Genomic DNA, 12,578 nt, shown 5'->3' with positions numbered 1-12,578 from the left:
CCAAGAAGTTCGTTCTCTTATTGGATGAGTAGCAGCAGTAAGAGAAGAGAGGAGCAGTTTGACAGTGTTTTGTGGCGAAGATGGCAACTAGTGGTTTGAGGGATTAGGATAGATTGGACGGAGCATCCAACTATGTCATCGGGAAGGCAGGAATGTCATTCATTCTAGATGAGAACTCCCTCAAGACATATGTCAACAATATGGTGGTTGAGCCTGCAAATCCAGATCTGCTGAAGAAATATAAGGTAGAAATGGCGAAGGAAAAAATAATGATCCTCGACGAAGTGAAGGATCATGTAGTCTATAACATCGCTAGCAAAGGGATTGTTAAGGATACATAGGATGCGTTGTCTACCCTATATCAAGGATCTTTTGAGTAGTGAAATATGTGTTTAGAACATAAACTGAGATCTGCACAGATGCAGAAGGGGGAGTGCGTAGATCCATTCCTCACGAAGCTTCATGAGACCCGAGATGAGTTATTAGTTGTGGGGTCTACACCTCAATATTTTGAGTTGGTTAGACTGGCCCTCAATTCTATCTTAGATGAGTGGCAAGTATTTGTCCAGAGTATCCTGTGTAGGCTGACTTTGTTAAATTGGGATGAGATGTGGGCAACCCTCAAGTAAGAGAAGTTGAGGAGAGACTTGGTCAAGTGTAAACTTGACGGAAGCAACAACAGTGGGTCGAATCCCAAGGAGGAGGATGAGAATAGAGCCCTTTCATCGAAGGGGCAACAAGAGTAGCGGAGGCAGAAGAAGGATGCCTTGAATATAAAGTGCTTCAGGTGTGGCGAGATGGGTCACTAAACAACACAGTGTCCTCTCAGGAAGAAGGACAAATATGAGAAACAAGATCTGAAGGCTGCACCTGCAAAGATCAAGGAGGAGGAGTTTGTCATGACAGCAGAGATACCTCTAGGAGGGAGGTGGGTTGATTTGGAGCTATAGTTCGAAAGAGATACAGATGGGTAGGATCCTTGAGGATCCCACCTCTCGAATCAATACCTTGCTATGGGAGCCCAAATCAATAGTAGCAAGATGGACCAGTGTCATATAAACTGGTTTTTTCTTTTTTGCCTTTTTTCTTTTGGAATTTTTACCAAACCCCAAGTGATGGATTAGATGAAACAATTTCCAACTCGTTATTTCTTGAAGTGTTTTGGGCTTCTTATCTGAATCTGAGCTCTCAAAAACATGAGATCGCTTTGTTCCACATGAGCCTTGATTATTTCTCTTGTACTCATGTTGGTTCTCATGGATCGAAACCACTGCTAAGTTATTGGTAATCTCTACCTATTTGTTCTTATCCTTCTCCTTCTCTTCTCCATCCTTTGGAGAACCATATTGATTTTGTGTCTCTGGATGTTGCTTGGGCTCATCCATTTCCTCTTCCTCATCATCTGATGAAGGAGGGTCTAGGAATTTCCATCCTTTTTTCTTTTGCGATCTTTTCTTTGTCTTTTTCTTTGCTTGATTGCATGTGTTCTACAAGTGCCTTGTTTGATGGAAAATCCGACATCTAAAGGTGGTATTTTCAAAATCTATCCATTGTGTACATTTGAAGTCTTGATGTGTCAATTGAATATGATCAGGAAGGTCTTTTCTTAAATCCATCTCCACACATATGCGTGCAAAAGTGAGGATACCTTTGTCCATTATTTCTCGATCCATTTTAGAAACCTTCCCAAAGAGTTTCCAATGCCTTCTAGAACTTGGTGGTGCCAAAAGGGGAGCGAAATATTATGTAGCCTTACCCAAACCGACATTTTTGTGACTACCATTGAGTTGGCAACAAAACCAGGAAACCATGGGGTTACAAAGAGACCTGCCATTCCCGAGAACCATGGTCCTTCATTTATGACAATCAAAATCTTTCGAGTTATCAAAATGGACCACAAAAAAAACGTTTGCACACAGATAAATGTCACAGTCTCTGGTCTAATTGAGCTAGATCCACTTATTTAGCTCTTCAAATTTGGGCCATAAACCATTAAGTCGACATATGATAGAGTTTTCTTGTAAAATAGTAAAAGACCACTTACTTCTAGTAATTCTATGGACAGATCTAGCGCTTTCTCCATCTTCTCTATAATGTGTGGACATGGGATTGTCAGATTTGGGTTTTGTTTGTCCTGTGTGATAGAATTCTGTCTCAATGCATCCTTGAATGACGGCAGACCTTTGCCAATCAAAGTTGATCTAGTGGGAAGATCGCTCTTGGGGCATCACCTTGCAGTCTTAAATTCAAGATGATGGTAGAATTCCTTTGAATACCATAGTCTTTCAACTGGACCACATCCTGCAGGAATACCTACAGGAATACCTACAACTTTTTGGGCATTTTGCTTCAGATCTGTCACTAGATCACTTCTGCCAACCCTTCGCAAGATTGATTTCCATCAATCATTTTAATAAATATATGATATTTATCCTCCACATCTGGATCTGTGCCTTGTGATCTCCCTTCTACTTGTCTCTTCTTCGAATTTGGACCCAAGCGATAGATCTGGGATTTTTTATGAGAGGAGGGGGCTCTTTGTCGTGCAAGATGAAATGGATCCTTGATGCATGTAGGTCTCTAGAAAAAATCCCAAGATGTGGATTTGGAGCGTATTTGATTCACGCCCTGCCTATCTAATCTAAACTCTATCCTTGATCACTTATGCATGCAATACTTTTAGTGTGAATCCAACATGGATCCACTGGTATTTTTGACTCCTTCTTCAGGATGAAGTTTCGCCAGACCCTGCTATCAGAAACTTTCGAGAGTATCCACTGCCCATTTGCCTTTTCAAAAAGAAACAAAACTGTATAAATCTTGTTGAATCTGATGCGCCTGATCTTCCTTGAGCCAATGGGAGAGCAGTGGATGATAACATAGAGGACATGTTTTCCTTCTTCGACCCACACTTGTCCTCGATCTTGCTCCTGTTTACTTCAAATTCCACTTACTGTGGAATCTTCAAAATTGGTTGTGGACTTTCTCTCAACAACCAACGCAATGTTATCAATCCCTCGAAACCATACCACTGCATTACCCTTTCATATGGCCTCTAAGGAATACTCCACTTGTTGATAAAGTCCATACAGAAGCACTACGTTCTTGTTTTGAAAACGTGAGATCACATCTTTTGAAATATTTTTAGGTGATTTGAGTCTTGTGTATGCAGAAATGATGTAAAACCTTTCGGGATAAACCATTGTAGAGCCGAACCATCCAGAAAAAATTGCCATCCTCCCCTAAACAATTTCCCTCAATAATTTTATGGTGTTATGGGGTGAACTTAATGTGCTAATGAAGAAATGAAATTATTAAAGGAAAGAACAATATAGCCCTAAGAAAAATTTACATGGAATCATAGTTGGGCTGAAGAAAAGTCATGGACATCACCCCTATGATGACACCATTAATGGAAGCAAGAAGAGGATGATGGAAACATAAAAGAATTCTAGGGTTTGAAGAAAACCTTAGGCGATTTTTGTATTAGGGTTTGATGCATATTATGAGATTAGGGTTTGTTGGAAACCCTTATTTATGGAAAAGATTTTAGATATGAAATCTACTATGGTCAATGTGAATATGTTGAAGAACTTGTGACAGATTTGATGAAGCCCTAGATGGGATAGTCTCTAGTTGGCCTAGTTGTTGATAAAGTAGATGAATGAACAATGATGGCTTTTGAAGGTTGGTTCAAGAGGGAGACGATCACCTCTCATTGCAAATAAGTATTTCTTGACTTATGATGCTCTTTTATGTCTTTAATTTTGTTTAGACTTATAGATTTTATTATTGTTTTGATTATTACTTATACTTCCTGCATGTATATTTGAGTATTTGGATGATTTTAACCTCCTTGATGATATGTAATAAGAGGATCCTTATTGAGCATTATTTGAGATGCAGGAAAGAAAAGATAGAGCTGGAAAAGGTAAAAAGGAACCTAATGAAAATATGACAAAGTTATACAAACTTCCTATGTCAAATAAAAAGATGCTCAAGTATTTGAACACTACAAGGTATGCACGGTATATTGTTTCAATGTTATGTTTTCAGCTGTAATATTGAATGGTAAGGTAAGCCCTAAGGTATGATTAGAATGTATCCTTCTCAAATGGTTCATGCATGCATATGAAAATGATTTGGATTCGTTTTTCTTATGATGAGATGGTGCACTTGGTATTAAACAAGTATCTTACTTCTTGAACATGATGAACTTCTTGATTCTATGAGGCTACTTAATTTTTATCTTTGATATAGTGGTATACTTGATGTTTGGCTAACATCTATCATTTTTGATATATTGATTTCATGAAGAAGGCTAGCACCTTGATTCTAATAAATGGTAACTTGATGCTACTAATATTTTTTGTGAAAAGCATGATAGCCATGATGATGGAAGTGTAACAATGAGATTGATATTCATGATTGTTGACCATGGTTATGCTTTGACATGCTTAGTAATTACGGCGTATAGTAAAATTGAAAACCCTGACTTGATGGATTGATTTATGTGACAAAGAAGTAATGATTGTGATCATGATTCTTGAAGTCTACTCCTATTAGCTATATTGACACTAATCCTTGATGAAAGATTGATGCCATGAAGCCATGATGAAGTAGATGATGATAACATGATATAACCATGATAAATATGTGATATAATCTAACTTTATGATCTAACAGATCCGTTGATGCATGATAACATTATAGATAGGTTGATGGCATGAATGAAGATGACTGACGTGGATTCCAATTTAGAGGGAGAACCTCTCCATAAGATCCCTTCTCCTATCGTCATTTGCATTGTATACTCTTTATTGTTGAAGTATGATTTTGTTGATTTCTAGTAGCATCAAATGTGCTCTAAGTCTCAAATTTTGTAGGGAGGCTTGGGCAAATGTATTCCAAAGAACCCATAAAGAATTTTGGGAAATTCCACCTAGAGACAATTTTATTAAAATAATTAATTATTTTTAATGGGATCCTAAGTCTAAACTTAGGAAAATAAAATAATTAATGGTTATTAATCTAACTGTTACACAGTAATTTGTCACTGTCTCCCTGTCAGTCACCCTATTGTGTCAAGAATTCACAATAATCAAGTTCATGCCTTCTGAACTGGCCCAAAACCCACTTTTTCAAAGTTTTCCTCATCAGCGCGTCTGTTTCTAAAATATCTGCGCTGACTGGCGGCTCGTAGTGTATTCAGTGCGCTGACTGGCGGCTCGTAGTGTATTCAGTGCGCTGCCAGCGCGGAAGCACATCACTTTTCCGCGCTGGTCGCATTTTATGAGCCAGCGCACCTCTCCTTTGTATTGGGTCGCGCTGACATGACTTTCCCAGTTATTGAGGCGCGACGTCAGCACGTCAGTCGCCTTATAATCCGCGCTGATCCTGTTTGGGCGAATTTGTTCCAATAGCCAGCCTTCCAGATAACTCCAGGTGTGGTTGTTGGCTTTGTGAGTATCGACTCCCTTCTATGGCATGTCTGTTCGACCCTTTGTAACCATTTCCCTCAAGGATAAGCTCATCCTTCCACCCTTTTAGGAAGCTCCTTCTCCTATATAAACTTCCACCATTACCATGAGCAGCTAGTTTTGGAATAGCTTGGATTGTGTAGAGCTTATAGTGCTCAGATTGCTGCTAATATAGGTATTTGGTGTGCTAAGTGTGGAAGTGATTGATAGCTTAGGGAAGGTTGTTTCGTGTTGCTTGTGTGAGAGAGAGTTTCTTGTCTTGGGAGAATCATTTAGAAAGGTGAATGCTTGAGACACTTGCTGACTGGCCCCTCCTGAGAAGGATACCGACGTCAGAACATTTGGTTGTACTCTTCTCTGTCTTGATTAATAATAGATGACTGCTATTATTGTTCCATTCTCATTTGTACATGCAATGGTTAAATGTGAATTACATCTTTTCTGACTGATGTATGGTTGCTTTTACTAGATTTCACGCTTGCGTTTGTTTCCTCTTCGTGTGTGCAGGTATCTATTCGTGGGGATCGCGGAAGATTGTGACCAGCCAAAGCGAAGGAGTGAAGGCAACATCTCTTCATCAAACGACAGCGTTGGAATCCAAGTAGGTGCCCTTTACCTCTTGTTTAATTGTAATTAGGAACATGCATAGCAGCATTGTGTGATTGTTGCTAGACCCTTGCTGGGCTAGTAGGGATCGCCTCTATCCGTAGAGGGGATTTACCTCTCCAACAGTATGAGAGGGTGCTAGAACCAGGTTTTCGCACCCTGGAGATGTCTGATGAGTTCGACTGGTCCGTGGTTTGTCCCTGTGCGCAGGTTGCTTTGCGCACTCGCCCATTCCTCGCGGGCTAATATACTGCCTTCGCACAGTCCTACCCGAGGGCCATGCATCGCGCTTTGTGTTATTACCCAAAAGCCTGCTTATATCCCAATATTAGTGAATTATCTTTGCCTACTTGAGTGCTTTAAGTTATACTTAACAACATAGAACCTTCATATAGGTGCGCGTAGTAAATAAACAATATATTTTCAAATTATATTAACCATGCATTAACCTAAGAACAGATACACAGAATTATAGCAAAGCTTCTCTTTATTGATTCTTTCCATGGTTACAAACTTGAATCGCCCTGGCACTCAGTTGCAGGGGTCCGTGCACTCAACTGCGGACTATTAGGCCTCTGCGCACTCAGCTGCAGAGCCTTCTCCTACTCTATGACCCACAGACACACTTACATTTTTACTCAACCACTTAGACTTCCTTATTCCTTCATTACTTAGTTCTCTTTTACACTTAGAGCCTCACTCTATTTATACAATCCCATGGCCCTCAGACCTGCAATTCGCGAAGATTTTACAACAATATTTTTTCAAAACTTGGGCTTTGAGCCCCAAAACATGCCTTGGGGTGGATTCCATGCCCAACAGGCCCCCAACACAAACATTGTGACTCACCCTCGAGTCACTCTGTCAGTGCGAAGATCTTTTTGCTGAGTCCCTCCAACTGTTCTCGAACTGCGGCAAGGTTAGCAGCACACTAAGCTGCTGCTTGTTGGATCTGCAGCATTCGTTGTTCGAGACCTCTGTGTTGGGAGTGCTTCTCTGCATCAGTATGTACAACCCTTTCATGTGTGCGAGCTCGCCTTCAATTTCTGCCATGATGGTGAAGGCCTCATCAATCCAAGGCTGAACGCACGCCTTCAAGACTGCTTCCTTATGTCGTGTTGCATCCACCTGCTCCTTCAGCACTTTATCCTACTTCATCCATGCAAGCCTCTGAGTGAGGACCACCGTCTGCGTAGTTCCTCGGACGTTGTCATACTGCTGTTGAAATTCTCGTGCCTCTGTCTCTAAACGATGGATGTAGGGGTCCTCCTGCAGATTTGTGAGTACCTCAAGTGATACTTCCAACATACTGGTGTAGTCTGGCACTGCACCACCAATCTCTTCTAGTCCGACTGTGATAGCGCTAACGCGCTGTTCTCTAACTTCTGGGGGAGTGGATGGCTACACCTTCAACTGCAGCTTGACGATCTGAAGGTTCAGCTCCAGCTAAACCTTTTTCATTTCTTCCCTTGCTTCGTGGACCCCTGCTACTAACCTGTGGATCCGCACCTCTATTGGCATGTATACTGGGATGGCCAGCTCCGAGACGCTTTGGCAAGCATCGTCTATCACCTGTACCATTTGTTGGTTATGTGACACCACTTCGTCGCGCTGCAAGCTTAGTTGTTCCATATTTATTTTCTGCTCACTGAGGACTTGGAGTGTGCGGCTCTCCCTAGCTCACAGCTCTACAGTTATCCCATCCTACAACACATATAAGGTCTGCCGTTGGAGTACAGCCATATTGAGACCGAGACCTTTCAATGTGCTAACCGTAGGCCTTTCGACGTCATTTGATGTCACTAGTGCCCCTTCCGGCAGCACTATTTTATTTGTCATCTGCACGCGCAACATCTGCTCTGCTCTTGTTGAGCCGACAGTGAGGCTAGTTGAAATGGTACCAACCTTAGGAGGGCGTGCCTGTAATTCCTGCAACTACGCTCTTAGGGCCCCCAACACAATCTGGTTCTCCTGCATGAAATCTTGGAGAGACTCATTGGTGACATCACGCATCGTCTCTCCGATGTCGTGCAGATCACCTTCAGTTAGGATGGTCGGGTCAATAGACAATTTTGATGCCTTGACCTTCTTACGCAACCCTGCCCGCTCTGTTGGGTGCTAGCGCTTGAGCTATGTTGACGCGATTTGTGGGTTCGTGCCTCCTTCTTTTGTCTCTGCTTCCTCTGCTTCCTGCCCCTATGTTGTGTGGCCCTCGCCCGCCTTTGCGACTACCTCCTGTGCTACTGCTGCTGCTGCGGCCTTTTCCTGCTCAATTTCTTTCTGTGTCGCGTCCCGCACTACCTGCACTTCCACTGCTGCTACTTCCTTCCTTCGTTTTTCAGCCAACTATGCGATGCACAACTTGGCCTCGTATTTCTTTCTTTGCACCACTAACTTCTCGATCTTTGCAATGTCTGGGGCGTGCCACTCTGGCGACCATGCCTCCAGTACATTGAAAACGACGTCGTCTGTGGCTACGAAGGGGAGCTTTGTCCACTGTTTAGTCGGGTCCTTGCGCGCTCTTATATAAATGTTATGCATGCCCGCTTTGAATTCTGCAGAACTCTGTAGACTATTGTAAACAGTGGGTGACAACCACGGCTTACGGTTGATCCCCATTCTGAGGTTCATCTCCATGAACACCTAGAATATTTTACTGTCGCAGATCCTCTTAGCATCCTTTGTGGCCCAGAGCAAAGCGTACTTCGCGGCCTCTTGTAAGTCCCTGTCAATTATGGGGAGTTGACTATCCTTTGCTAATTCCTCGACCACGAGCACTATGGATAGCAGAAGCCATGTATAGTGGAGTGTTTTTCCCTATTCTTGAGCTTTGCGGAAATTTTCTAGAAACTCCTTGCAGAGGAACTCAGACCAGTTAAACTGGACCCCCTTCGCGCACTGCTCAGCCAATGCTACAACCGGCACAGGTACTTCATCCGAGCGGCACTTGCGCATAACCTTTCCTGCCACGATTTGGGTTGCCACGCATATTGCTTTCTCCTTGATGTTGGAGATGGCGTAGCCTCCCTTCTTCTTTTTTATCTTGTACTTTTTCTTCATGGCCTCTGCGATGGCCAAGTCACTGCTCTTTCCTTTCGATATGTCCGCAAGGTCCTCTCCTTTGCATGGAAGTCGCGAGATGTGGTGAATCAGGTTTTCCATGATGGGGATGGGCTCCTCCAGCCATAAACACCCATCATGCATCAGGAAGAGCAGCTGCCTGATGACGAAAATGGTTATTGGGGTGTGGTGGAAGTGCGGCACCCAGAGCAGGTTCGGTAGCCTAGATTTTTCCACTCCGCACAGCCACTTCCACGGCTCTAATTCTGTCACCCCCACTGTTATGTTCTGCTTGGGCTTCATGAGGTTCCTGGTCTCAAGGTGGGGGAACTTCTCATGGTCAGCGAGGTCCCAATCTTCGAATTTCAGGCTTGGCATGCAACCCAGGTGCGTGCCCTCAAACATAATGTTGTTTGGGAGGAGCAGGGTCTGGAGCGAGCTCTTGGTCTCGTCCAGGTCCTTGGGCACTTTCGCCTTCCCTTTTTGCGGGGGGCATAGGCGGGAAATTTTGTCGCAGGGTGCGTAGGCTGAGTGTCCTCCTCCATGCCTTCATCCTCACCCTCTGTGATGATAAGATCATCCAAATCTTCTTCTTCTTCATCCATATCTATGGTGACGACTTTCCCCTTCTCCTCCATTAACAGCTTGGTGCGCAGCAGGTTCCGCAGGGACACAGATATGGGAGCCATTGCTTGTTTGTCCTTCTTAGGTCTTGGAATGCGCGGTGATTTCGGGATTTCTGCCACAATACGGGAACCTTCCGAAGCATCCCCCATAGTAAGGGCCTGCGCGGCCTCCTCGGCGGTCATTTCTATTATCATAACATCCTCAACTGTTGCCATTGTATCTGTGCAGAAATCTATCACTCGCAAACTCAAGGGCTCAATCAATGCTCGGCGCTCAATAATCAGGGCTCTGCTTAATAGCTCAATTCACAAATGACCAAGCGTTGTTTGCTGGGCAGCCCTTTGTAATTTATAGCACTTTTGAATTTGAATTCGACCATTCCCCCCAAATCTGGTTCATTAATGCTCCCTTGGCAGCAGATTTTTCCAAATCTTGCCCATAAATCATGTCTTAAATGCCTACCGCCCACTCCATTTGGCCTCAAGTTGAGCAACACTTCATGAATAGTGACTTCAACGGTCACTTTCTAGCCAACCTGCATGGCAGTGCAATCCCCTGTGAGCAGTTGCGGACCTTGTGACTTTTTGGTTCTGCGCATAGCTCCAACCTCGTGCAGCTTCCAGGCAGAGTAGTTTATAGTGTCGTGCTTCCTTTCAATTGCTTGGAGCACTAAGAATGTTCCTCCCTCAGCTAGTCAAGTGGCCGCGCCACCTGTGTGCGGTTTCCTCTAGTCATCCAACATTCTTCCTAGGGAATACCTACTTTTTACCGTTACTTGCAGCGTCATGCACCTTATCATCTACAGTGCATCACCCTGGTTAATTCTCTTAGTAATATGCGGTCCAAGCCAAGGCATCAAACTGACCAATTCACGGTGATAGTGCTCAAACTTGTTAGCATGATTGTGCACACCCTGTTACCGTGGTCTTCTTATTGAGAAAATCGTCTCTTATCTCGTCTTCCAGCTTCCTGAATTTCGCTTCTACCAAAGCGCTTTTCTTCCTTAATGGCACCCTTTCTTTTTCAAGTTCTTGGAGCCTAAAATTTCCCAGTTGGATTTCTACTTCCAAGGTTCCGCGAACCATCATATCTATTAGTGCGACCATGCTTGGTCTAAGTTCTCCGAGTATTATAGGGATTACTTCAGTTGCTTCATACTTCTGCCTTGGCGGTGCCTGCGCGGTCAGGGTTTTGCACACAGTCCTATATGCCCAGAGAACCACTGGTACGCGTAGGTCCCAGTCAGCCCACTTCACATGGTGGACCATGTTCAGTGCTTCGCATACTTTTTCAAAAGCTTCTGCGTGAATATGCTTTTGCGTGCTTGGTCTTACCATACTTCCTGGTCCCAAATGGAGGGGTTGTTCGCACCATTGTCTTTTCGGCACTTGCGGCTTGATCATGTCTCCTACCGCGAATACTATGTGTATTCCTGTAAGTTTCGTGCCATATGCTTGTACCCACCTGGAAAGGTGGGCGTGCAAGTCATTTCATCCATCATAATTGTCTTTTAACCACATCTGAGGCTTCCCAAATCGTAGGCACATCATCCCTCGACATTCACGCCAGTCCTCAGAACTTTTTTGGTGTGTACCCCACCATCTTGTGGGCGTAGCGCGCAGTACCCATTTCAGAGCATCGAAACATTATTGTTTCGGCGCTTCTTCTTCAAATTTGTTCAGGAACTCCTCCACTTCACCTAACCCATCGTACGTAGGCAGATCTCTTACCTCTATTGCTACGCAACATAGCGACCTTGTCATCATGTTACAGTTGAGCGTGGTTACCTCGTGTAACCGATTCTACCATCGTTCTATCTCTTCGTCAGAATCTGATGTACAGGAGCTTTCGCGCTCCCACGAGATTCAGTCATCCACGGTTGGATTTACCCAGTCTTGCTTGTGTGCAGTTATCTTGTAGATAAAGTCTAGATCATCATCGTTGTCGTAGTTGCGCACTAGTTCTGTGTAGCGCGATCCTTCTGCAGGGTCTAAAGGTACCACTACGCGAAATGATTTTTTCTCAAAGATCATCTTGCACTTCTTTAGATTTATTACTCCATTCATGTCAGTGGCCCAATCTATTCCCAATAGTGCAGGATAGGGATTGTTGTTATCCACAATCTCTATCACTTTGAAATCTGCTAGCGCGCTTGATCCTTCGATGTCTACTATGATTCCCTGCAATCTCCCCATAGGTAGGATCTTTTGTTGGTTTGCCATTCGCAGTTGGATAGGAGACCATTACAACACAGGCCTGCGCATGTGTTCCCATGCATGCTTTGGCAAGACATTCACATTCAATCCTAGATCTAGAATCACTTGATCCATCTCATATTCCCCGATCTGCGCGGTTAATCTCATATCCCTTCCTGTTCACGTCGTGTGCTTCCCGAGCTTTTAGACTATGCGGAGTTCTCCTGGCGCAGTCACAGCACATCTAGTTATGAGTTCTTACAGCCCCTTCACAGCCTTACTGTCGCGCAACAGCTTCATGCATGTCTCCAAGAATGTAGTGAGCATCAATGGGTCCATTTCTTGCTCCATTCTGTATTTACTTCCTAAAGTGGAGGCATCAGCGAAGCTCCTCTTAGCTTCCATGAAGGTCTCCTTAGCGCACTCCAAATCAAATTTTGGTTCCCTCGTTGGAGGCTCACGAACCCAGGGAATTTCTTTAGGTTGCTTACCTTTGTCATCCCCTGTCGTAATACCACTTCGGAGCATGATATTTACATTGGGGTCTTCCTCGCGTGCCTCAGACATCATCATTTGTAGGCTCTGAGTTGGGGGAGGTTGGAGTGCTCCT

At 43.8% G+C, this 12,578-nt stretch overlaps 1 pseudogene; it reads right to left on the bottom strand.

Moving 5' to 3' along the window:
• The window catches only part of LOC149152997 (ABC transporter F family member 4 pseudogene), a 39,429-nt pseudogene extending 29,441 nt beyond the window's left edge, over nucleotides 1-9,988 (bottom strand).
• Between the last annotated feature and the right edge of the window lie 2,590 nt (nucleotides 9,989-12,578).

Source organism: Pinus tabuliformis, chromosome 9 (genome assembly GCF_031772625.1).
Source record: "Pinus tabuliformis cultivar Carrire ecotype Pingquan chromosome 9, CPIR1, whole genome shotgun sequence".
NCBI lineage: Eukaryota > Viridiplantae > Streptophyta > Pinopsida > Pinales > Pinaceae > Pinus > Pinus tabuliformis.
The sequence above is the reverse complement of the archived record's forward strand: the minus strand, read 5'-3'. Positions and strand labels throughout refer to the sequence as shown.